A 27,371-nucleotide genomic window follows, 5' to 3' on the forward strand; every position below is an offset into this window, starting at 1 on the left:
ACTTTAATAATGATAGATGATGAAAAGATACGTCCAAGTGTTAATTCACCAAAAAAATCCATGGCCTTAGTTTTTATTATCAAAAATAATTTTAGTCTAGCAACAAAGAATTTCATTACTTTTAATTCATTCTTTCTGAACTGATTCTCAAGACTAAAAGCAATAAAATATTTACATATTTTTTAAATATCCAAGCAGTATCTAATGAAAACATGGGTAAATTTAATAAAAATGATAATGGAAACTGAAATTCTAATGCATTCAGGTGTTATTGTTTTAATTATGTCTAATACTGCTCACTGAAAAAATTCATACAACATTAAATATTGACAGTTACTAAAAAGTACTATTTCAGCTTGTTATTATTCATTGATTTCAAAAGTCAAAAATGTTTATTTTATACTGTTTTATGGAGTTTTGCAGTTATTTTCTGGGGGAACATTTATCAAACTTCTCATTCCCTCAAACTAGAAATCCTCCTTCTTTCATAGTATTTTTTAAGATTACGAGATGAATCTTAATAGGCTTTCTGCTCTGAAGCACCTCTACAGGAAGTTGAATGCTAGCCAGACTGGTCCACTGGGGGCGTTTGCCAATGTCCGGAAAAGAGGTAATCTGGGCCTATGGCTAGAAAGTAAAACAAAGCAACCAGTTTGGATTTGAGTGAAATTTCAAAAGTACAATCAGGTGGAACGAGGTTGCTGGATATTGCACCTGAAGGGGGAGGAGGTGGAAAGAGAGGAGGAGGAGAAAGAGGAGGAAGAGGAGAAGGAAAAGAAGGAAAAACAAGAAAGAAAAATTAAAAAACATAGAGGAAGAGGAGGAGGAGAATAAGATTTATTTTTACGTGTCTGGCTTGTATGATTTTGTTTATTAAAACATATTTATCTTCTGCTTTATACTAGGAAGTATACTAAGCACTGGGTTACTGAGATACACAAAATGGTATTATTCGTATCTTTCTGCTCCCTGTTTACTATGATATCAAAATAAAACAAAATGCCTAGTAAGTTCTAATTATTTCTGCCATAGTTAACTAAACAACCTTGATCAGAAAGCTTCAAAGATGGTCCTGCAGTACGCAAATAGAACGGAAGTACAAAGCAGAGTGTAATGTTTGCTTCTTTCCACGTGGGGGCACTTTTGAGCTCAGAAACAGTTCTCTGCATGAGCGGAAACTTTAGTATTACTGGGGCTCAAGTTGGTTATGCACGTCTGTGTTAATTCCCTGCATGTTTTTAATATTTTACTTTGGATAAAGACAAATAATAACAATTTTCTTTAAATGTATTTTCAGAAATGCTGTTTTGAAAATACAGTCTCTCATATTTTTCTTATGACTTTGAAAGTATTCTATGAAGAAAAATTTGATTTTTGTCTAGTTTTTCCCCTTCCCACTCATTTTTCAGTTATATAGAAAATCTAGGAGGGCAGAGAACTGATAGTCATGCAAGAATTTCTATTTCCCTATGGTTCAAAATTTTTAGTTACTGGACAATGTGAAATTTAGTGCTTTCTTGACAAATGCAAAGGGTTCTTTGAACCTGAATTTTGACTCAGATAAAAGGAATCCTGTTCCATAGACCGGGAAAATTGTGGGCTGTTTTTATAAGAAGCATGTTATTAAACAACTGCTTTCATTAGATGTAGTGATGTACTCATTTATAGCCATAAAATGTGCTATCACTTAGATAGAAAAAATTATCAGTTCTAAAGACAGCATCTTTATTATTTTTTAGTCTGAGTTAGTAAATGTCAGTGTGATAATATTCTTTTAAATTAGATAATTGAGGTATAGTTAATTACAGAGACACTTGTGATTTCTACAGCCTGGCAACTGGCTCTACCCAGTAGCAGAACAGGTAAATGTGAAGTGTGTCTCCTTTCTTTATCTAATATAATTCCACTTTCATCCTTCTTTTCTCCTTAATTTAAAGGTAGGAGAATAGAAGAAATGAGTCCTCAGTCTTTTAGTTATGCCTTCTTCAAAGTTTTAATTGTTTTATGGAAGTTACAAAAAGTGATTTTTATCAAACAAAGCTAATAAATTTAAAATTCCATTATATTACATAACTTACAAATTATTGACACACTTTTTTTTTTGTCTTCGTGAGACAAGGTTTCACTATGCAGTTCAGCTATCCTTGAATCACTGGGTAATCCAGGCTCATCTTGAATTCCCAGTGATCCTTCTGCCTCAGCCTCCTGACTTCCGGGATTACAGTCCTGTGCCACCATACCTGGCAAGACACTTTGCTAAAAAAAAGCATGCCTATAGTAAGTTCCTCATTTTTTCCTTATTTGCATATCATATCATTTATTCTATTGATGCTCATACTGTCCAAAGTATGATTGACACGCTTTGGGAATTTATTTAGAGACTGAGTAAATCATTTTACGTCATTTGATAGATAGTATCTCTGAAAATGAATTTAAGTTTTGAAAGTCATCATATTGTTTCAAACTATTGTTAATCACCTATTATGTTGTTTTGAAATTCTGTATCATAGTTTTTGTTGTTTTTTCAGTTTAAAATAAAAAATAAATAAAAATAAAGCAACTGTAAAATAGGGTTTATGGAAATTTAATCTCTTTAGTTTTTTCTAACTCTCATGCCTTTTAGCTTATGATTTGATTTTACTATTTCTTATGCCATGTTTTATATGAAGCTATGTATTAACATCAATTTTAGTTTTAGTGTAAATTTTCTATTTCCTAACACTTTAAATTCAAGAACCCATATTCTGACTCATCAGCCATTCTCTAATTGACTCACCAAAACGTTTTAACAACATTCAGGTGCATAAGATACTCCTCGGATTTTACACTATTTAGCAATCACCTCCTTGAGAGTATTCACTGACTTGCATTCATGTAGAGCAATAGTATAAAGTATAATTGTCAATATGCGATGCCTCATCCCTTATCATCCTGAAAATTCCTTTTACCTCTTTTATGTATCTCTTTCTTCCAATATTCTATCTTAAAATTACTTGCTTTCCTTTTGTTTAGAGAAGGCATCCATAAAGACCTTCCCGATTAAAAAACAAAAGAGGTACAGGGAAGGTAAACCTTTCTAGACTTGCATGTTAGGAAAATGTCTTTATCCAATTCTCAGAATGTTGCAGGTCTTCCTGTGGTTTTTCTCTGTCTCTCTGTCTCGTCTCTCTGTCTCTCTGTCTCTCTCTTTTTCTCTTCCACCCTCCTTCCATGTCTCATTTTATAAAATCTTCTCTTGACATCCATTTTTCTTACATTTTTACATGCTCTTTGTAGTAAACTTGTTTTTCCCTTTTTCTTAATAGTCATGGGACTTTCAAATTGAAAAATCATGTTCTTCAGTTCTTGGAGACAACTACGAAACTTTTTTGATGAATTCATGGTTTTTTCTTCTGTTCCTTATTCTGGCATCCCTGTGAAGGACTTTCTGTATTTTCTTCTCTTTCTTATCTCTTGTTCTCCTTTAAGCAGATTTTCTCAACTTTATTCTTCAGTATTCTATTGGGTCTTTGTTTCCTGCCACTATACTTTCAATATGTAAGTCGTCTTTTGTTCTCTCCTCTTTATTTTATTCTGGATTTTAATGTAGATGCAATACTTTACACAGGATATGAGTGCTAGATTCTTTCTTTGATTTCTATTTTCTCTACTGCTATTTTCTTATCCCAGGTGAATAGCTACTCATTTTTCTCTTCTAATTGCCATTTTCCTTCATTGTGTTTTTAGCTCTATATCAGACTTTTATCCTTGTGTATTAAGTAATAACATCATATTATAAGTGTCCGGCGCCGCGTCTGTCCTGCAGAATGAGGCACACGAACACTTTGTCTCTGCAGGCTCCTTTATTGACTGGGCTACAACCTCAATACACGTCCTTCCTTGATGGCTTCCTACGTGTTGTGCGTCGGGCACTTCCTATACTTGGGCTTATATAGCTAATGTTATCCAATCATGGGATTACACGTGGGGACAGGCGATTGGGCGGCAACAAGGAAGCAATCAATCATTACCATATATGGCGGGGACAGTAAGCCGAGCAAGAACCAGGAAGCAGGATGTGTGCGCCATCTTGGGCACACGATGGGTGGGGGAGCAGCGAGGCGGTAGGCGGACGCCATCTTGTGGCTATATTCTCATGGGTAATACGGCAGGCTCCCAACATATAACAATTTTGTAAAATAATTAAATATTATTTGGACACATGACAGTTCTTGGTGCTGTAGGATTCCTTCCCCTGAATTAACATAGATATGTCTATGTGTTTTTGAAGGCAGGTCAGGCACAGGGGTAGTCACAGCCGTCTGTGACATCCTTTTGAGCTCTAGCTTCTATGACTAGACTTGCTGTGTTATTTAAAACGTTTCTGCACGCATTTCCCTAGCCATAGGACCAACTCTCCAAAGCACCGTAACTGACTCGCCTCAGGGCAGCCAAGTGCCAAACTTCAGGTATTTTCATCTTTCATTTTTGTTCATCGGAATAAAATATCCCTACAAAGAAAAAGGCCGGTTACAAGAAACTCTTCTTTTAAATAATAGATTTGAAGCTGATTCAAGGCATTATAAGTGTACTAAATGAAGCTTGAAACCAAATGCATTTCATTTAAATTTAACTCTGTCATTTAGTATCACCTGATGTTGAACAACTTACTTAACCTGTGAGGGCTTATTCCCTCAATTATTGAGTAAAGATGAAATAGTATCTAATTTATACAATTACTCTGAGAATTGAGTGAGATAATGAGTTTAAATTGCTCAGTATAGTGCCCAGAATATTTACTCAATTAATGTCAAATTTTATGATTACTGGTGAATAAATGCATACTTATTATATAAAAAGCCAAGAATACAAGCATGTATAAAGGAGAGAAGCATTATTTAATCTGGTAATAACCATGCATCAATACTCTACACACATGCAAAGTCAGATCTTTCTCTTTGGTTGGTCAGAGTGTTCAGAGAAGAAATTTCCAGACCTTCAGGGAGGAAAGCTGCACAGTCCTGAGAAATGGCTGAGGCAGCCCACGAAAACACCAGCATTTGGTGCTTATCTTCTCGTGTCTCCTTTCAGCACCGAAGCCCTGCTCACACCTGTGACTGCTGTCCCTCCGTTTATAGTATTGTTGTAGCATCTTTGTGGTGTAAAATCTCTGTGTCAGAGGTGGATCAGCACCGCCCAGCTTCAGGCAGGGAAGATTTCTACCTGGAATTGAGCTGAATTTTAACCAGACTTATTCAGAGTTTTGATCATAGTCCTGGAGAACACTGGAAAAAAAATCTTAAGGATAGGTACTTGATATGATCCATTTTAGCATCTTTTTTTCCTCACCTGCTCATCTGAATCTGTTCTTCTGTATACCGCTGAGTTTAGGCTGCCATCAGATTGCCCAAACACCCAATTTTTCTGCCAATCCACTTTTAATTCTAAATAGACTCCCATGAAACTTTTCTTCACCCTACCTAACCAACCAAAACAAAAAGAAATAAAAAACAAACACAAACTATGGTAGCTTCAAATTAACAGTAACAACAAAACCTCAGGGAAGTAGATATGATTTCTTTTATTTCAGAATACTAGTCTCAGCTTAATAACTTATGGATTTAATAAGCTATTTTCTTTCATTCATCATGTTTGTTATTTCTTAGATACTGTTCATAACATAAGAGGATTCAGTTATAAAGATGTTAGACTTTGGAATATTTGTTAATAGAGATTGAACAGGAGCATGAATAGTGGAAAGGATAGTTACTTGGTTTTTCAGCTAAATGAATACTGCAATAATGGGCAAAGGGTGAGACAAAGTTGAGCAGTTCAGGTTAACAAGCAAAGCAGTGAGACTAGTGAATGTAGCAGTATGTACATTGGTGTCATCCAAAGGTATGACCAATAGGAAGTCGCAAATAGCAAGTGAGAACACATCAAGTTCTAGATACAGGTGCTCTATCAGTTCTAGTCAGGAGAATGGAATGCACCAGCAGTAGAGTTAAAAGACATCAAATAAGAAGCAAGATTCTAGTTCTATCATGAATGCTTGGGAAGGCAAGGTAGATAACATGAAGATGTGGTACTTTAGAGATTCCACATAATTCATTGCGCATCCCAGGCACCATGACTATTTATAAATGCTCCAGAATATTTCTCATAGTAGGAAATACAGGTACGTTGAGCCATGGCACAGAGCCTGTATATTAAATGTGGAGCGAATGTGATTTCTACAGGCTTCCATTTGAAACAAATGATTAGGCTAAAACAATCGCAAATGAGACTTAAAACTGAATAATCACACTTTAGCCTCAGCTATAAGATCCCCTTGATGAGGACTCAACTTTTTTCTCAGTGAAATAACTATTTTTACAATAAGGAACAAAATCACAAGAAGTAAAACTCAAGCCAAGTTGCAAATAACCTGCAAATTTCTACCAAAGCAAGCATATTATTGCTTTTTTCCCCCCTAAGAAGTGATTTCAATGAGTTACTTTCTGCAACCGAAGCTAATGAAGAAATGATTTGCAAAAGCTTGAATTGTGAGAACTTGCTTTATTTTTTAATCACAAACACAGAATGCCAGTGTCTGCCTATGAGGACATTATTCAATTTGTTTCAAGGTAATTGTTAAGAACACTTTAGAGCTCAATGTTATTTAGCAAGAATTCTCTTCAGCTTAAGATTTATGCTCAGAAATAAGTTTTATACTTAAAAAAGGAATTTTATTATTTTTTCAAGTCCATAGAGTAACTCTAAAAAAATTACCAGCCTATAAGTGAATATCAAATTCTGTTGATTTCTCATACTAAAATTTGTGCTAATGAAATAATGTCAAAAAGTATCCAATATCTAATTAAGACAGCGGATTTTCAGTTGTTTTCTTTACCTTCATGCAGTTAACTGGAATTTCTACAAATGCTACTTATGATCGGAAAAACATGTTCCCTAAGGCATTTGACAGATAATCAAGAAAATGGAATACATGTGATAGTTAAGGCAACAATATATGTTACAGTGTTTAGGCAAAATGTGCTTATAATATTTTCAAGTACAGAAAAATATATAACAATTTCATTTTTATAAAATAATTGCATGCATTTCTGTATTTTTAAATGCATGCCTGTCTTTTAGAACAAGTCATTAAAATATAAATTTCAGATAGATGAAATAGTGTTATTTCCAGGGAATTCATTTTTTGGGGTGCTTTTAAATGTACTAAAATGAGCAACTTTATATTAAACATTAAAATTTAAACAAACTCTCTCCAAATCATCATTAAAAAATAAAAAGAAGTCACTGCTGCTCAAGAAAAGAACTTTTTTCAGAGGAAACATCTTCTCAACCCAAAACATTTAGCTCTGATGGGGAAATACAACCCTACAGGATCCATTCTTATTTCATCATAAATATAATTCCTATGATATGAAACTTAGTCCAAATTTGGGGAGAACTTCTGTGGGTCATTACTTAGAGAGCACCTGGAAATATGCATTAATAAGATTCTTCCAATATTTAACCATGCCAGACAATAAGGTTCATAATGTAAAAGAAAGTAGCATGGTTAGTATTTAGAAAAAAAAAATACCTCTTTGATTTATTCAGTACACAAGAGCTTTAAATCTACTTAGTGAATTACTCTGTTACTAGTTTCACCTTCTTGAAAAGCAGGAACTTAAAGTTTGCAGATGAAATAATTTCAAATATTTTATTTATTTATTTTTGTAAGAGGAGACCTTCTTGAACAGGTCTGCAAATATTTGCGGAGCTTGGGGATAAAATCCAAGTGAAAAGTCATCTACCACATGTCTCAATAATGAAAATATACAAATCAAGCTGGTGAATGCCATAATAACATATGCCTAGCCGTCTTCATCGTAGGAACATTAATTCTTATAAGCAAAACTAAAAGTCAAAATTTGAATTGAGGGTTTTTGATTCCTTGACAGCCTGCCTCTTAATTTTCTCATCCCAGTTGAGCACTGGGAGTGAACTTTGAATGTAAGTTTGCCATAATATTATGCTGCACTTGTGAGGTCTTCCCAAGCCTGTAACTCCCATGACCACGCCTCTGGGCTAAGGATGTCCACACCACACTTGTGTTGCTATTGGCTGTGAGAGAGGCCAACACAGGTCCTGTGTGTGGACTGAGAGTTCCCCGAGCAGGGAGAGTCCTGGATATCTGGAATGAAGTCTATGAATGGTGTGGGGCTGAAAGTTAGAAGTGGCTTTCTCTCACTGGCCCAACAAATTTACACTCCAGGGATCAGGTCAAGGTAGAGATGTAGAGGAAGAACTGAATGCCGTGGACTGAAGATGCAAACCTAGATACACATTAGGACACACTTGCAGTCTCAGTGCTAAGGAAGCTGTCAGCCCTTTCTGGGATTGTCTAAGCTAGAGACCCACCTAGCCCAAGGCATCAGTCTTCTTTTGGAAGCCCATAGGCAGTGACTGCTGATGTGCTCACACAAGGCCTTGTTTGTTTTATTTCCATTTTGTTCCAGTACTGATTGAGTTCCAGAGGTCCCTTGATAGTTGATTTCCTTTCTGCCTTATCTTGCTTTTCTTCCCTCCCTTCCACAAGAGTCTTTCAAATAATCCTCTGGACACCTAAATTCTGTCTCTGCAAATGTTTCCTGGACAGCCTGGTTGCCTTCCCCGCAAAGGGAAAGGTCCCTTAGAATGCCAGGCCAAGATGTGGCCCTTATTGCTTGGACCTAGGTTTCCATTTATGCCATTTGCCTCATTCAGACAGCATGCAAGCGAATCACTGGTGAAGTATTTAGTTATGAACACATTTTCCAGAGATCCTGATATGGAGATTTGGAATGGAGTTGATAGAGTTAAAATTTGAACAAATCTCTCAGGTGATTTTAATGCAGATGGTTGTAAGTCTCAACTTGAGTGACTTTGGACTGAAGCAAGCTTTCAAAGTCCAGTGCTACTGGGATATAAACAGATCCAAGAGCATTTCCCCTGATATTTCTCCTTGGAACCTAGGTGGAAAATAGCAATTATTGCTTAATACATAATAGCAGATATGTAACATGAACAGAGGGAGAAAACAAGCAGTGCATTAATTAGCAAAATAAAGTCTTGTCGGTTTTAGCAGAGTTGAAATATTTTCTGGTTAACATTTGCAACACGCTCCATCTGTACCTATATATATCTTCCTTTGTGGTGTTCACTATTCTCTGCTATATGATATATTTTACCTACTTCATTATTATTAGTATCTATCTTCACCACTAGAAGGTAAGCCTTATGAGACAATATTTCTCTCTGATTTGCTGCTATGTTTTCTGTACCTAGTGCAGAGTCTAATATACGTTACTAATTCTTGGGAATGAAAAATATTAGTTAAGTTTATGATTAATTGCAGAAAAGAAACAACTCCACCATGCGTTTTCCTGTCTAGAATATAAAGATCAGATCATCATCTGCTCCCACAGAGAAAAAGGTGGGTTTCAAAACAAGGCATCCCCAGGTCTTTTAATGAATTGGAGAAAAGTTTCATTCCCAGCATTTGCAATGATAGTACAAGCAGCAAATAAGAATTGAAATGGCCAGAGATAGAGATATGTGTTTCATGACAATATTAACATTAATGACAGAGCTTTACCAAGAGTAGAGATAACAGGAAACAAAGTTGTCCGAGTCTGACACAGAGAACAACATCAACCCTATAGAACAGAGAGCAGTCACAGATGAGCAAGAGCTGATGGAAAGAGAACAAACCGGGAACCTGGATTACTTAGCCAGTCATGGCTATGGGTTTTCCCAGCTCCTTAACAAAGAAAGATTGTAAGTGGTTTCTAACTCAATTTATATATAATTGTGTTGGCTATTTAAGTTGGTTTATATTTATTAATGGTTTCCTAAATTAAATGTGGTTTATCTTCTAGAGTGATTTCAAGTCTTAGAGTAATCATTTTCCTTTTAAGAATATCATCCAGATGGTGTACTCAGTTTACCTGTGTTCTGAGTGGACAGAATGACAAATAGAACCAGCATGAGAATGAATGTCAAATATGACCTGTCATCTAAAAAAATAAAAAACAAATGTTAAAGACATGATAGGTGCTCAGTTCAATATTGGTGAACTGAGCACCTATTAAATGCTTTGAAAATGATTAAGGAATAATTTGAGACAATAACACCCACTGTACAAACCATCAGAAAAAGTTATAATTTATATAAACAGCAATGAAACCTAAGCAATTTTATATAAACATTTATTATATGATATATATATATATTTATATATCTACACACATTAATACACAGTAGTTTGTGGTTAAACATTAGTTTAAATTGGACATTTCTAAGTGACATGCAATCTAGATTCTCATTTTTTCCTTACTTTCTTTTAGAATTATTGATTTTGGAGAAAACTTTTTTTTTTTTTTTTGCTTTCTTTTTGCTACCTGACTTACAGTGGGTGTTGCACTAATAACCCCAATCACAGCATTAGACTGAACCACTCACAAACTCTCTACTCAGCTACTTCTGAACAGCTCACCTCTCATGAGCACATGAGACTTTGGAGGGCATTACAGACACAAACTATAACATATTGTAAGTTATGTAAGTAAGAAGAATATTCAGTAGGAATTGAGTTAATACAAATGATTTTAAATTCATACTTTCCAAAAGTATCTTTCAGAAAAATGAAAAACTTAAGTATGATTTTATCTGATTAATTTTTCAAAGTCAATGAACACTAATGTTCTGAGATTTTTTTTTCTTTGAAGATGTTTGGGATTTTAAAATTGTAAGTCCTTTTGATGAAATTTTCCATTTGCAAATAATTTAAAATTTGTTTCTTAGGTGAGAGTTATTCTTTAACAAGCAGCTCATGTTGAAATCTTATTATAGAAACACTGGTAGGGACACAGATTTATTGCTACATGGGAAGAGTAGGTTACCTAATTTCTAAACTTTGATTTTTCTTCTGGGATTTTTGGGGACACACCCAAACTTTAATGTTCCCATTTGGAAAAACCTTTCCTTTTTGAAACCTACAGAGGGGTGACTCCAACATATTCAAAATCCTGAGATCTGTCTCTGCAAACACATTTTGTCAAGAATATTTACATTGTTTGAGCAAAACATGGTGTAAAATAATAGGAATAATGATACTCTGGATAATCACTTGCAAGAAGCTTATGCTCAGATGATGGTCATGTACCTAAAAGCAGTACGTGATGCAACATAGATGCCTGCTATTGATTCTGTAAAGGGAGATGGTTAATTTGTTGTGTAATAGTCCTTATGGGATTGCTGTGTCCCAAGTAATATAAAATTTTTTTGTCGTATGAACTCTAAAGCAACAGTCAGTTTTCTTTAGCAGATATGCAAGTACCAACATTTCCAATTTAAATTGGAAATGAAATTGAACTGACACTGACAGTGTCCTGTCTGTATGACATTCTTTGATCTTTACAAGAAACAAAGAAGTAGTCTCTACCACCAATTTTCAAACAAGGAAATTTGAGGGTCAGAAAAGTTGAAGAAAATTATTCTAAAATAACTGGCAAGTAAAGAATTAGAAATAGGAATCAGGTTTAGACTTGCTTTTTTCCTCCAAAGCCTTATTTTTGCACAGCGTCATCTCTGTTCTTGTGGATGAAGATTAAAAAGGTCAGAGTAATTTTCAGACAGATGTGATCTATGAACTAGATAGCTAAGACTGAATGTTGGCTAAGGTAGAAAATTTAAAATGAAAGTGAGTGACACATGAAAAAAGGAAACAGTGAAAAATTTGGATTCTATTTTTTTAGGCGACTGGTTGATAACTACTGATTCTTATCCATACAATCAATTTCATTGAACCATTTTTCATTTAGTATTGCTTTGAATTAAAATTTTTCTTTTTTATTGTGTAAAAAATAGGAGAGCTACATTTTAAATAAAATTTTAAGTCTAGAGTAAAACACTGCCAACAGCCCATCTCTTTTTTCATTTCTATCTATGACTTTGACAATCCTTAAATGTTTGAAATGTTTTATAGAGTAATGTTGTCTTAAATATTGCTTTAATTTACCTTTTTCAGAGGATATTTTTATGTGGCCTTTTAATTTTGTTAACAGCTATCAGTCAAAGTAAGTGCTTTTAAAAATTTTTCTTCCTTTTAAAATATTTGTATAATTCTTTTCTCATTGTCTCATATTGCTTAAGAACTTAGACAACAAGTTTGTTTCTAGTTAATGTTTTTGGCTGCAAACTAGCTATTCCTAAGAGAAGTTTGGAGATTCTGAATAAATTTGTTATGACACATAAGTGACTTCATGGTTTATGCTCATTAGTACTTCTATTACAATTGATCTAGCTTTTTTTCTGGATGATTACCACCCAGGCAGTGTTTGAACCATGTTGCATGAGAATCTAATTCAATAGTCAGGTTCAATGTGGACCCTATGGGGAAAGAGTACTTCTTTTTGTCCAACTTGGTTTGCAATGTGAGAATCAACATGAGAGTTGAGGTTGTAAACTAAAGTACCATTGCATTAGTAAATATTTAAAATATTATTCCTCAATATCATGAGGGAACAGAAACTTCCCTTTGTTACCTATACTTTCATTTTGTTTTGGATGATTATGGAAACTGCAGACATAGAATTAGGTCCAAGGCAGGAAAAGGAGAAAAGATGATCCATTTTTAACAGACAACAAGATTCTGAGAAATCTCTCACTAGACTTATCTGTATATTTTACTGAATAGTCTGCCCCATAGCCTGTCAGAACCATAAAGAAGCCTCTGAGTATAAATATCAAGATATTCAATTTTATCTATGACAGAATTAGAGAAAAGAACTTGTAAATATTCAAATGAATTGTGAGTAATAATTTTCTTTTCTTTCCCAAGATTAGGATTGGAGGAAAAGCAAAAGCAGGAGCTGAGATATCCAATAAACAATATAATGAAGCCCAAATGCAAAAAACTATACTGTCAGCTTCATGGGACCACTTTGGTCCTATTGCATAATTTATTCTTGATTAAATTGTTTTTATTTACTTGAGATTTGAATTCCATAATTACAATTGAGAGTACCTAAGTAATTCTCCCAAAACATCATTTTAATTAATTCTCTTCTCTTGTGAGGTATTGTAAGGAAATTTAATTTTACTTAGTCTTCATGAAATACATTAAGAGCTCTAAGAGTAATCTCATAAGAAAGAAAAAAAAAAAACAAGAGAGAAGAAACATTAGCATTGCCTGTCTAAAGTACTTTAGTCTTGTTACATAAGTTATTTTGTTTAAAACCCTTATGGCCCTATTTAGGAGACCTAATTCCCAAATTCAAGGTAAGGAAATTGAGAGTTAGAAACATTAATTGAAACAATATTACACTAACAATAAGTGGTCAGAGCAAGGCTTTTTCTGTCTGCTGTTTCATGTCAGATGCCTCTTGAGTTTATATCCAATGTTTCTTATGCCTGTGCAATGGCTGATACATTGTGTCCACTGGAAAAGTTTAGATGTTTTCTGAAGTGACTCAACAGAGAACCAGGGTTCTAAGTTTGTAAACATCCTCATATTCTGGAAGACATGGGGATGGTATGGGCAGATAGTCTCAACACAAAATAGAAAAAATACAAAGACAGAGTTTGGTACCAGAGAAGTGGTGTTGTTGCTATGAATGGCTTGGGAATAGCTTCTGGCCAGAGTTTGCAAGACAGAGATGTTGCCTGAAAAGGTAGAGCTGGAATTCCTTAGGGTAGTCTGTATAGGAGATTCTGAGCTGAGCTCAGAAGACCAGAAGGTTTATATAAATCCTGACAGTAAAGACCAAGTTTGGAAGGTTTCTTCTAAGAAGTACTTTATTGCTTGCTGGACTTCAGATGATGTGTGTTATGTCTTGGCAGAAAGTTTGTTTGCATTTTCTCCTGTACAAAGAGTTTGCCTGAAATTCAGATGAATGGTCACTGACTAATTAATCTGGCAGAAGAAATTTCAAGGCAGTTCAATGTTTAGGCTGTGGCATGGCTATTGTTGGATGTTATTAGTCACATTTATGTTGAAAATCATGAACAAGGATCCTGGAAGGGTGATTTAAAATGTCTTGAATTTGGCCATAAAGGAAGCTCCTGTAAAGCTATGGATTGCAAAGATAGAGCTGAGGAGACCTCCTTGCTAAGAAGGAACAGGAGATTATAATTGTTGTCCTCAGGGCACCACAAGAAACAGCAAGTCATTACTCTTTGCAGTCTCAAAACTGAAAGAGTGCAAAACTTTGCTTTGAGGAGAAAACTTCAGCCCACTGTATTCTAGAATGGTGGCAGTATAGAAAATTTCTTCCTCAGAATTGAATTAACAATGCCCAGTGATCCAGGCACTCAACTCCTATATCCAAAAGAGCGGAAAGCTTGACTACTGCTCTAGCTGGCAGCAGACCTTGGCATCATCTACATGGTACTGGTTTTAGGTACATGCAAAATATAAGAGTTATGGTATTATGAAGGCTTTCACCCTTATTACAGAAGGCTTAGGGGAACAGGTAGTGTGTCTCTGAAAGGACTGTGTGTGAAGCTGCAAATGAGAAGCCAAAGATGCTTAGGGACTTTAGAAGTTTGGAAAAGCCAGCAATGTGGATCAGCTAAGGAAAACTGCAAAGAGAGAGCAAAGCAGGCCTAAGCGAGAAATCATGGGAGCTATCACCACCAGAAGTGCGATGGAGATGGAGACACTCAAGCCCTTTGGAGCTCACAATTTGCCACAGATTGCCTCAAATGGTGCACATGGAAATGTAGGACTTAATGTTTGCTCTCTGAAGTTTGAATTTACTTTGGACCCAATGTTTTGTACTCTCATATTTGTAACTTTTGGAATGAAAATGTTAATATCATGCCATTGAATGTTGGAAGTGTTTAACTTTTCATTTGTTACAGGGGCTTTCAGCTAAGATTTTGCCTTACATTTCAGAGGAGACTTGGGACTTGACTTTTCAGAAATGCTAAAACCATTAGGACTTTGGCGACCCTTGCAGATGAACTAAATGCCTTTTTGCATAATGGGATGTGCATGTGTCTTGGAGAGGTCAGGTTGAGAATGTTATGGTTCTAAGGTAATATAATGTTACTAGACTTATTAGTGGTTCTTAAGGATTGTTAAACTTGTGTTGTAATGTTCAAGTTGTGAAATGTTAAGAAAAAATCATGTCTTTGTATCTGGAAACCAGTTGCCAAATTGATAAAGCGCGGATTGTGGTGACTGATGCGTGGTATCAACTTGAGAAGTTTAACTAAGTGACTCAGCAGGGAGCCAGGGTTTGTTCTTTGTAAACATCTTCATCTTGTGTATGAAGAGGGTATGGAGATGGTCTGGGTGAATGTCTTGCATACAATATAAGAACTGAGGCAATATGAAAGTTGTATGCAGGCTACAACCTTTCCTGTATGCTGTTATGTGCACTTTTTAAAGTGCCTAGACCACAGTAGGTACCCAATAAGTATCACATTTATTCTGTAAAAGTAAAATGAATATTCTCAGGTATTTATAAACATCTCCTTCAATATTTAGAGAATACCAGAAAACTGATTGGTTTATCTTTAAACTTAGTATTTTGTGATAATTTTTATGGTGCATAGTTATGCCTTATTTATTTTTGCCTTAGTTATTATTTTAGGTAGGATACTGTATAGGAAAAATATCATCGCTGATACAGTCAACTCTAGCACATTGACAATTTTGAGTAGGAGATTTATGACAAATTCTGTCTCATATCCCTACTTAGCATTCACACACCGCCAACAGTAGGCATTAAGAAATTTAATTTTTAAAGAACTCAATTCTGACACCAAAAATGCTTGGAAATTAGATTAAATTGGCAAAGATAATGTTGGATGGCCCACTTCTTTTAAAAAAAAATCTAGTCACCCTTTTCATTCAGAAATGACAGAATAGATTTAGCAAATGAGCATTCTGAAAGCATTTATTCCAGATATAGCTAGCTCAGTGGTTTTGAAGATGTAGGATAAAGAGCTATTGAGGAGAGAAAGGAGTCTTTCTTAACAGGATGAAGGAATAAGAAAGTAACAAACTAATAGAGGTAACGGGTCACATTGACCCCTAACGGAGAACCAAAGGTGGGCTGAGAATTCCTCGTGGAGCCAAGTTGTGAAAATAGAACATCTGTGTTCTGACAGTTGCAGGAAAAGACAAGTAATGAGGACACATTTGAAGAAAAGCAAATGATAAATTTAGAATTTCCTTATTTTAGAGTTTTCTTTTCCCCTAACTTTCCAAAATTATTAACAATAAATAAAGTCTGAATGACTAGAGGTAAAAAGTGATGGTAGTTAGTTGTATACTAGTTATTAGTGTATTCTCAGTATAGTGTAAATGTTTCTTTTAAATTCTTTATGCACTATACTCAACTGGATATTGGCTTAGAGCCCTTTATACATGTAACGCTGTAAGGAAATGGGTGAAGTTAGTGTACCTTGATTCAGAGTAGGTGACAGCTCAGCCTTCACCACGGAGACCCTGGACTTGAATCCTAATTGGACTCTTTCTTTTTCCCAAATAAGTACCGCATTTATTTGAATCGGACAATATTCACATTAGACTCCTTGATGAGAGAGCACATGACGCTCACTACCGCTGAGAAATAACCTTTGCTTTCCATGGAACGAATGCAAATGTAACAGCTGGCGCCACACTTGTTGTCATACTCTTTAGAAGGCAAGTTTCTGGCGTACTTTTTCCCTCAGTTTCTCTATTGCCTTTTTGAATGAATAAAATGGAGCTAGTCCAAAGTAATGTCAGTTGATGGCATTTGTGAGCCTAGATCCCAGCCCAACATCAGCTGGCTGGTGATAAGACGCTGGCGTTGGTAAGAGATGAAAAACAATCCCTGCTTAAAAGGATTTTTTGAAAAACTGCTTTGTATTCCTTTTAAAAATCATGAAAACCGACTTAAGGAATTAATATTATAAAGAGAAAATCATCTCCTTAAAATTATATTTGTTTGGAATGTTGTTCAAGGTACATATCTGAAGAGACTTCAGTAGAAGAGTGAAAATGTCTTTAATGTCAAATTCAAGACAAGATACAAATTAATAATTTTTTATAAGATGTTCTTCCTGCTCTTCACCCTTACTGTCCAAGGTACTAAATATCTTTTCTTGTTGGATTTAGGTTTCACCAACTACAGTACTTATTGAATTATAGAAAACCATTCCATATAATATGTTAATCTTGGCATAATACTTCTAAAATTCTGTTTTGTTTTTCATTTATTTACTCAAATTGTACTTGAGATTCAGCCGCAAGATTTACACTCTGCCTGACATGATTAGGTAGTTAATGACTTCAGAGTGAACAGAAGATAAAAAGACATGCAGGAATACATCATTATTGTCAATATAGTCAGTTTACTAACAGATACAGCAAAAGAGCATTAAGCGACACTTGATAATGGCTGTCAATGATTAAGGAAAACATTTCAGAGAAGCAAATTTTGAGCTAAGCATAAAAATGGAAGTTGGTGTCAGAGAGAGAGACAGATAGAGAACGACACACACACACACACACAGAGACAGACAGAGAGAGAGAGATAGAGAGAGAGAGAGAGAGAGAGAGAATTTCAAAGAAATGGAAATAAGATATAGCTGAATACACTTTGGGCAAGAAGCTTCAACGTGTTCAGGATTCTAAAACACAGTATGAAGCAGAACGTGGGCTGGAAAGAAGCTAGAGAAAATGGCAGCAGGAAGGTTTCTACCCTTACCAAAGGTCCAAGGCTGTAGAATGGTTTCAGAGTTTTGTCAATAGTCTGAAAATATGTGGGAGACATCTTTCTCTTGAAATGTACTTTTAAATTTTATCAATCTATGATTCTCATCAAAATCTTAAAGCAATAGAGATATGATCAACATGCATAAGAAAACTGAAGAATGCAAAACATTAGGCATCAGAGAAAGGAAAATTAAAAATGGAAAGATGTATCTCTATTCATCTGTTAGAATGTACAAAAGTAAGAAAGAATTAAAATAAAAATAAACAATACTTGTATTAGCTACTTTTCTTATTTCTGAGCAAAAACATGGGACACTCAACATTAAGGGAGAAAAAATTTATTAAGCTTACACTTTGTGGAGGTTTCAGTTCATAGCTGGCTGGCTCCAGGGCAGGGTAGTGTGGCAGAAGGGCATTGCAGGGGAGAGCAGTTCATGGGAGTCATAAGGCAGAAGTCACAATCAGCAAGCCGAAGTGACAACAGCAGCTTCTTCCTGACCCTTTTATACTCTAGGCTACCAGGCTTGGGGTGGTGCCAGTCTGTGGCCTGATTTAGTGATCAACATCTTTAATCCCAGTATCATGCAATACATTCATCCACCTCTGAAAAAGCCTCACTTATGACTATAAAGCTTTGAGGAGACACCAGCCATAACACTTGTTGCTATGTGGAGAAACTGATGAAAGTATACAAGGTCCACTGAGTTTGGAAAATAGTTTCTAGAAACAGAAATATTATTTTGTGATCCAGAAGGTTTTCTCTTGTTCTTCTCAGAGTAGGCAAAACAGAAGAATGGGTAACGAGTATATATTAAAGTTGTATTGATGCTCTAATTTTCATAAGCTTAATAATTTAAAACAACTTGATCTTATTCTCCTATAATTCTAGAGATTATCAGTCTGAAATACATCTCATGAATCTAAAACAACTTAGTTGTTGCCAAGGCTGGTTCCATTTGGAAATGTCAGAGCAAATTCTATACTTTTTTGCTTCCAGCTCCAGAATATTCTTCATATTATGAATAATATGCTCTTATTTTGTTCTGACTATCAATTTTTGCTAACCTGCTTACATTTCTTCTGCTTCTTTGTACCTCCTGATTCTTTCTTGTGAAGATCATTGTGATTATATTGAACTCATCAGGACAACCCAGAATAATTTCCTTCCATCTCAAAATCCTTAACCACATCATATGTGTAAAGTCCCTTTTGCATTATAAGGTGACATTGATAGGCTACAGGTATTAGCTCACAGACATCATTGGGAAGCTTCAGGCTATCGATTTTATTCTCCAAGGAATAAGAGTCAATAATAAAAAAACCAAATTACTCATATATCTAAACATATGAATAATTCTCATAAACATCCTAATCAAAAGTGACCATAGAAAAGAATACAGTATATGATTCTATCTATATGAAAGCTAAATAAATAAAATGTGATTGAACTAATACTGATAGCTTTGATAGTAAAAGTAAAAGAGGTGGCTTGTAGAAGTTTCCAAATTGTAGTGAATGTTTCTAATCTTTTTTTTATTTTAAAGATAGTAAAATACAACAAAACAATACAGAACAAAACCAATCAAGACAATGCAGAGAAACTGGTACAGAACTTCAGAGCAGGATACTGGGATAACCATAGTGGGTACCATAGTATATCATGCTATCTTCACAATAGTTGTCCATTCAATCAGGTATAGCAAAATCAAACCAAGAACAGGGCACTATAAAACCTATCAAAATAGAATTTTGAATAGGCCAGAACAATTAATAAGAATGAGGCAAAACAGTGAAAAACAATACTGACTTACAAAGACAAGATGGAATTCCCCACATTTGCTATACTGCACACTGTCATCCTCCCAAGTGATGCTCTGGCCTCATAGCCAACCAAACAATTGTTTTACGTACCTTAGTTGCCATCAACTCTTGCTGACCTCAAAACCATCCAGTTGCTAATGGGGGAGGGCATGGGGGATGGGTAGGTGGGGGGAGGCACAGGACGTTGGATTCTCAGCCCGTCTGAAGGTAGGCTCTTGGGACACACTAAATTATCCTGGTGTGCCCTTGGCTCATGTCACTTATCAGAAAGGTCAGCTCCTTGCTTTCTTGGTCGGTCCCCCAAGTTTCAGCATGGCTGATAATCAGGAGACACTGACTTGTTCGAAATGTTTCTAATTTTGATTTGAGGTGAGATTCTATATTATATTTCTCTTGAATATTATAAATTTTAAAAATACTATTTTTATTTGGGTTTATAGTTCTCTTTATTCTACTTTAACAATTTAATCTTTATATGTCTGACACAACTCTTCATGTTGGTTTTCATAAATTCACATTTTTTTGTTTCTCCTCTCATTTCTACTCTATTTTCCTTGGTTTCTTTGGAGAAATGACTCAAATATTGCTCATCCTCTACATCAGAATATGCTATGTCAGCAGAGTTCATGGTTTCCCAGAAGGATACACAAAATTTAGGAGGGGTATTATATTTATGTTATGATTTATTACAGTGATGTGACACATATTAAATCATCAAGAGGAAAATATACCTTAGTGAGGTCAATGGGTAATCAGATACAAATTTCCAACTTCTTCCAGTGAAGTGACACCTGGATGCATCTAATTCTAGCAACTTATAACAGCACTGAAAGAGAATGTTAACCAGGAAAGTTTATGTTTACCTTGATGTCTATGCTTTCTCTTGAGATCAGCAATACAAACACATACAGCTATTCATACTCCTCCACAGCCCTTACCTCTGTACCACCAACCTGAACAAATGCAGTTGTTCACAGCAAGGCCTAAGAGCATGAAAATACCCAGATTTACCTGTTTATCCCTTTTTACCATTCAAGTAAATCAATTTTTGAAGGGTTCATAGGAAACACTGTCTATGTTATCCTAGTTTTTAGGGCAGTGTTGAGTGAAATGGATCTGAGAGATGGTGAAGGAACCGTCTGCACAAGGAACCGTTTCTAGGAATAAAGGGGATAAAGTCAATTAGTATAGGGAAGAGTGCATTAGGAAACCTAGACAAGCATGTATGAGACTTCAAGGACTCAGAATAAGATGAGAGAAACAGAACAAAACAAAGTTTAACATAACTTAAGTGTATGAGTATAGTCATGCATGCTGCTATGATTTAAATACGAAGTGTATCCAAAAGGTCATGGATTGAAGGTTTGAGCCCCAATGCAGCAGTGTCCACAGGAAGGACTTGGAAAGATCATTGGATTATTATTATAGGGAACTAATCTCATTAATGGAGTAGCCTACTGAGGAGTCCACAGCTGGATGAGCTAACAGGATGTGTGACTTAGTTGTGAAAAGTAGATTACTGGTGGCATGACTTTGAAGGATGTATCTCTTCTGTAATTTTTTTCCTTAACTCTACTTCCTAGGCTACTCAAACATGAGAAGCAGTCCTGTACCACACACTTCAGGGGGGGAGGGACAGAGAGAGAGAGAGAGAGAGAGAGAGAGAGAGAGAGAGAGAGAGAATTAGAAAGTAGAGAGAAGAGATGAGAGAGACTGATTTTGAGGCTGAGACCCAAGTATAAACACGAGTCTTTTGTTTCACATACACATTCTTGTATGCATACAGCCAGAATGTAGTTTTATACCATGTCTTTAATATACTTATGCTTTGACTGAAATTAGTTATATGATAATCAGGATAAAATTTTCCACTCATTTCTTTGTGTCACTGCTTTAAAAAGTTTCATATTTTGTACCATTTTAGGTACTAGTACTTTAGATGTTTGGTATTTTGTGTAAGTACTTATGTTTGTAAGATTTGACTGGAATCTATCACATTTGTTCCTGTTATTCTGTCATTTTAAATTTTATAATAAGAGTATTGAAAAGATCTCGTTGAGACATGTTAACAAAAAATGTATTGTTTGTCTTTCAAAATTTAAATTCACAGTATATATTTTAAGCACAGGTGCCAATATGAATATAAAAGGTTAACCAAAGGAGCCATTTTTTCCCCCTAAGTAATTTGTGAGGAATAAATTGGAACAAGAGATGTGGTAGAACAAAAAGAAAAGCAAAAATGCTTTGTTTAAATTTTGTTACAATTTTCTGAATCATGGAGATACATATTGCTATTTAGATTTCTGCCATTTGTGCCCACTGTAATTAAGATTATATAACAAAAACATTTGTGAGTGATAGGCTGTAAATTACCTTTCTTTTCCTTTATTTGCTTTCATTTTCATTTGCCACCCTTCTCTCCTGCCCAGCTCACCTCATACTTCATTCTTTTCCACTCCATTTCTCTTCTTCCAAGTCTACCTGTATTATCGCTCCAGAAATGACTTGTCTTCCGTTTCAGTTTTCCTGAGTGTTCTCTTCTCCTTTCCATTTTATGCTAGCCACATGCTAACATGTGCAAGGTGCTATTTTAAATGTTTATCATACAAGAGCTTACTCAAAGCAACCCTATTAGGTAGATGTCTTATTTTCTTGTTGCTGGAACAAAATATCTGACATCCACAAGTTAGAGGAGGAAAGGTTTATTTTAGTTCTTGGTTTGTGAATGTTCCAGTCCATAGGCATCTGGCTCCAAGCCCAGGGTCTGCACGTCAGAGAGGTGTGGCAGGGAGCAGACAGTTCATGGCAAGGCAGGCAGGAAGCAGGAGTCTTCCTTTCGGTTTCCCTTTTTATTCCAGCCCAGACACAAGTCTACATTGTTAAGTACCTTCCTCACTCAGAGTTAGCCTTCCCTCTTCAATGCATCCATCACCCACACCCAGTACTATGCTAAACATATCAGTGGACCGACCCATTATCACACTCTGGTGACTCGGTCATTCCCAAAGCCCAAACTATGAGTGCATGAAGCTTTGGGGGACACCTAGATATAAGCCATAACAGTAGATGTGACATTAAAGATAAATAAACTGAGGCACAAGTAAGTGAATTTACAAAGCCAGGAATCCCCAAGTAGCAGACTCAAATTTGGAAGTCAAGCTATTGGGGTCAGGTTCTTGACTTTTCCTGTGATGACTTTTCCTTTGTTCTGTGATTTCTTGGCTGTCAGGATATGTGACAGTCTTTGGATTTGTCTTAACTCTATATTTGTGTTCAATGTCCTAAATAAATTATTCTTTTTTTTGTCTTTTTCGTTTTTATTGGTACCAAGGATCGAACTCACAACCATACACTTGCACGGCAGGTGCTTATGCCGCTGAGCTAAATCCCCAGCCCCTCTGAATAACTTATTACATAAAACATGAACCTTACAATATGTGTGGTGCTTGTGAAATGATTGGATCAATATAGACTGATGTGACTTATCTCCAGCATCATAGTTAGTCTTTTTTTATGTGACTTAGGTACTATTTTCTCAGCAATAAAAAGGAAACAAATAGTTAGAAGTTACTTTGTGTGGGAACAGATAACTTACAAATGATGGATCTTGAATTTATTCTTATTTATAGTTGATGTCTAAGTTTTACTTATAACCTTCCGTCTATAGAACTGTGCTTAACGTGATAGGGGCTATTCTGAGGAGGATTAATGGCAATTTCTCTTTTACAGTAATGAGTTGTTTAATTTAAACGTTCATCATATATTTTGATAACCTTTTGTATACCGATATATAAATTTTTGTCATGCAGAAAAACATACTCAAGGCCAAAGAACTCCTATAACTTTCATACCAATTTTCTGTTATTTCTTTCACATTAAGTATGAAATCTATTCTTTCTCCTCTTTTCTGTGATTTACTATAGTGTACTAATATGTTCAGTTCCACCTGAGATATAAAGACAAATATGTATAAAATATCCTTTTAATTATGCTCTACTGCAATGTTCTTTTTTCCTATTTTTAATATTTGGAAAGTGTACTAACTACCTTCATATTGTCATCCACATGCTCTAATTTCCTCTGAAGACTTGGCTTCCACTGCAACTGCTCTGTTAATATTTAAGATGACTCTCCACTTTTAAAAGACTCCCCAACCCATGTTACATGCTGTTTGATTTCTCTTTTATGAGTATACATGGAATTACAAGGTTTCTGCAGCACAAAAGTCAGAGAACAGCTTCTATCTTGAAGGCTATGGTTTCTTTCAACAGGACAGACATGAAAGGGCAATCATTGCTCATGTTTCCATCTTTTACTTTTAGAACTCCAGGGCTAGATGCAGTAATTCATTAAATTTACAAGAATATCTACTGTCTATGGTATAATTTTCTAACCTGTTTTATGATACATGATTGATTTTTAATCTTGTCAGTGTTCTTAAATGTTCAATTTTTCATTCGTGGTGCACAATCATATGAGCTCCACTCTTTTTGGTGTGTGTCTAGCCTCTAAAACAGAAGCACTGAAAAACTTTTCACTACCTGACTTTCCTCCATTCACCAACATAGTCCAAGACCTTCACTATGTTTTGTTTTTGAGGATCCCAGAGGTTACTCATTTGAGACTTGAAAATAAGCTTGCTGTTCAGAGATAGAAAGAAAATAAGCTGAGTTACAATCACTGAACCATTTGCTTTACAGAATGCTCTGCTTCAGGAAAATTATGATTTGTACTGTTACCCACATTTACACATATATAATTTAACTTTTATTTAGCTGGCTGCTCATTATAGGTCCTGCTATCATATGTATGTACCACCATGGTTAAGTCTTATAACAAATATTTGCATATTTTTCTTTTAAAACCAAGGTGGAGCAACCTAATAATTTACTCACCATTATATACTGTAGAATGTGGCTTCCATGATATATACTTAGGAATGATTCCACCATGGTGGTCACTATGGAGAAAGAGTGGAAGAAACGAAATGAAAGTAGAATGGATTAATAAAAGTTAAAATGTTACGTTGCAAACCATTGCCTATGTTATCACTCTTCCAAATAGCTGCCTTTCGCTCCCATCTCCCTGACTTTTCCACAACTATGACATTATTTATCATCCACAGTTGCCTTTGAGTCCTCCTCCATCATTTTCACCATTCTGTCACCAAGTCCTTTAAATTTAGTACCTCCTTCTCCACATCTATCTGCTGAAAGCCACCCCGTGGAATAGAGCTGTGCTTGTACTGCGCTAGTATGATTGCAATACTGCATTGTCATCACTATTTGTAGTCTTTGTATGACCAAATTATCTCAAACTACGTTTCTACTTCCTGACTGCTTCACTCATGCCAGTTCTCTGATTAACATTCTTCATTATATATGAGGTCATATACAAACATTTTCCCTGGTATGCAAATTTCTTTGTGATGTGCTTGTGCTCCACAAGTTGACTCACTCTCTACTCTCTTCAATGGAAGAATCCCAACAAACACAACTATTCATGTTTCTACAAAGAGATCTTGCAGTTTTCCATCTTTCTGCCTTGTCTGAGCCAGTTCATTTTTCTTTACTCACCCATATGTTTAATTTAAGTTCAATTCTCAGATGCCATCTTTTACAGGAAGGTGTCACTCTCTCCCTTCTCCTCACCTCTGGCCACAGTGACCTTGCCTATTCATTTGAACTCACCCGTTCACTATCCATTGCCAGCCAAATCATGTAAATGCCTCTGTCTCAGTGTTGATGGGTAACTGCTTCATTATTTCCCTTCACAAACAATAGTGAAATGACAACATGTGCTTGCATCTCACTTGGATGACTGCAGTATCATCTCCAATATTTCTAATTTCTGTACAAGCAAAATTAGCATATGAAAAACAAAATCACATACTTTCTATGAAAATTAGAAATACCATCTTAGATGAAACACAACTATAAACACCTACAGCTAGTGGAAATGCACAGATTAAAAGTAAAATGCTTAAGGACAAAATCTAGAAAATTTTGGTTTAGTTTAATCTCTCTGTGCAGGTTGCTACGTTAGATTGTTTTTATATATTTTTGATTCAGCAAATTAGCATAAGCAGCATAAGTTATACCAATTTATTTGAAGCATTTGCAATCAAATATTCAACAGGATTCACTTCAGAAAATTTCAGGTGATTTGAAATATAGTTTATTATATTCATATTTTATAAATACTTTATAAATGAATAACAGTTATATAGTCTCTAACTAATGCCTTCTCATTTATTCACAAAAAAGGTAGTCACATATTGTTAAACTGGAAAGTCATGAAGCAATGTAGACATACTTAGAGATTATTAACATAATGGATTTCCTTCACTTGATGTTAATAGGATTTCTGAGATTTTGAATGCCTCTGCCGTTACCCATTTATACAATAGTCTAGAGAGGTAACTGTTATTAACTACCCCACCAAAATGAGAGAATGCAAATTCAAATGTTCAAATACTCTTGTCTGTATTTAAATGAACATTTCATGACCTCAATGCTTAGTGCCTTATTCAAACCATTTGACTACAGTCTCAATGAACATAGTCATAAATGCTGGATATAGTAGAAGAAGCTTTGTTGTATCATTATATTTGTACTAAATGGTAGGATCTATTTCACACAAAGAAATGTGGACTTCAATATTTTAGAGATTTTAACATAAAATATTCTTTGAGTTTAAATGGGAATAATTTAGTAAGCAATAAAATTATCAATTTTTATCCAATTTTCTGCCTTGGTCAACTTCATATTAATTCATTTTTAAATTTTTTTAATTTTTTATTTTTATCGGTACCGGGGATCGAACTCACGACCACACGCTTGCAAGGCAGGTGCTTATGCCGCTGAGCTAACTCCCCAGCCCCTAATTCATTTCTTTTATATTAATTCAAATGATTTAAGCTATATTATTAATCATTTAAAGATGAATTTTCCTTATTTTAATGATTCTTTATCTATGTATATTCCTGAATCAGCAGGTAATTGAATAGGTAGATTAAAAAACATAAGATTTCTCTTCGTAGTATCAAAAACAAAAAAAATCATGAATTAGTCATAAGACTGTCTTAACAGTAATCACTTACGTTTATCTTTACATTATTTCTAGTCATGATCTAAGGAGTAGAAATCTAGCGGGATTTAAAGTGTGAACTTTTGTTTAATTTGGGGATTATTTTATTTATAAAACTACTATAAGAAATAAGCTTCCTTCCATTGTATCATCATTTTTTGAGTTAATATGACATCTAGACAATTAGAAGAAAGCAAGAGATGCAAGCAATTTGGAAACAGTGATAAAGAAGACTTGTGGGGATACGCCGTGAGGGCCAAGCAGGATGACAGCTTGGCTGTCTGTTTTGTGTTCCTGGGCTCAGAATTCATCTGGAAATTTTGCTGAAAAGTGCAGATTCTGATTCAGTAGATCTGGAGTGGTAACCTGAGATTCTGCATTTCTAAATAATTTTCCTGGTGATATGGAGCTCCTCATCTGAGACCATGCTTTGAGAAACAAGAATTAGAGGATGGGAATAACAGGAGCATTAGTAATCCAAACATCGCTACTGGGGCCATGAATGCCTCCTGTAAACGTTACAAAATATTAAGGACAGTTAATTGGAGTAATCCGCCACTGCTGCTTTGCTAGAAGTTGCAATCTGTTCACGCCCACACCTGGATCCTTATTGTTGGATCAGATTACTTTTTATTCATTACATTTCCAAAATGTAATGAAACTTGCTTCATACAAGATCTTTCATGATTTCCTTGACTTACCTACTACCTACTGCTTTGTCCTAGTTTCAATT

At 35.2% G+C, this 27,371-nt stretch overlaps 1 pseudogene; it reads left to right on the plus strand.

Moving 5' to 3' along the window:
- The first annotated feature begins 510 nt into the window (after nt 1–510).
- Nucleotides 511–27,371, plus strand: part of LOC100729271 (large ribosomal subunit protein uL30-like) — a 154,955-nt pseudogene continuing 128,094 nt past the window's right edge.

Source organism: Cavia porcellus, unplaced genomic scaffold (genome assembly GCF_034190915.1).
Source record: "Cavia porcellus strain 051 isolate PalLab524CR breed Dunkin Hartley unplaced genomic scaffold, mCavPor4.1 scaffold_30, whole genome shotgun sequence".
Taxonomy (NCBI): domain Eukaryota; kingdom Metazoa; phylum Chordata; class Mammalia; order Rodentia; family Caviidae; genus Cavia; species Cavia porcellus.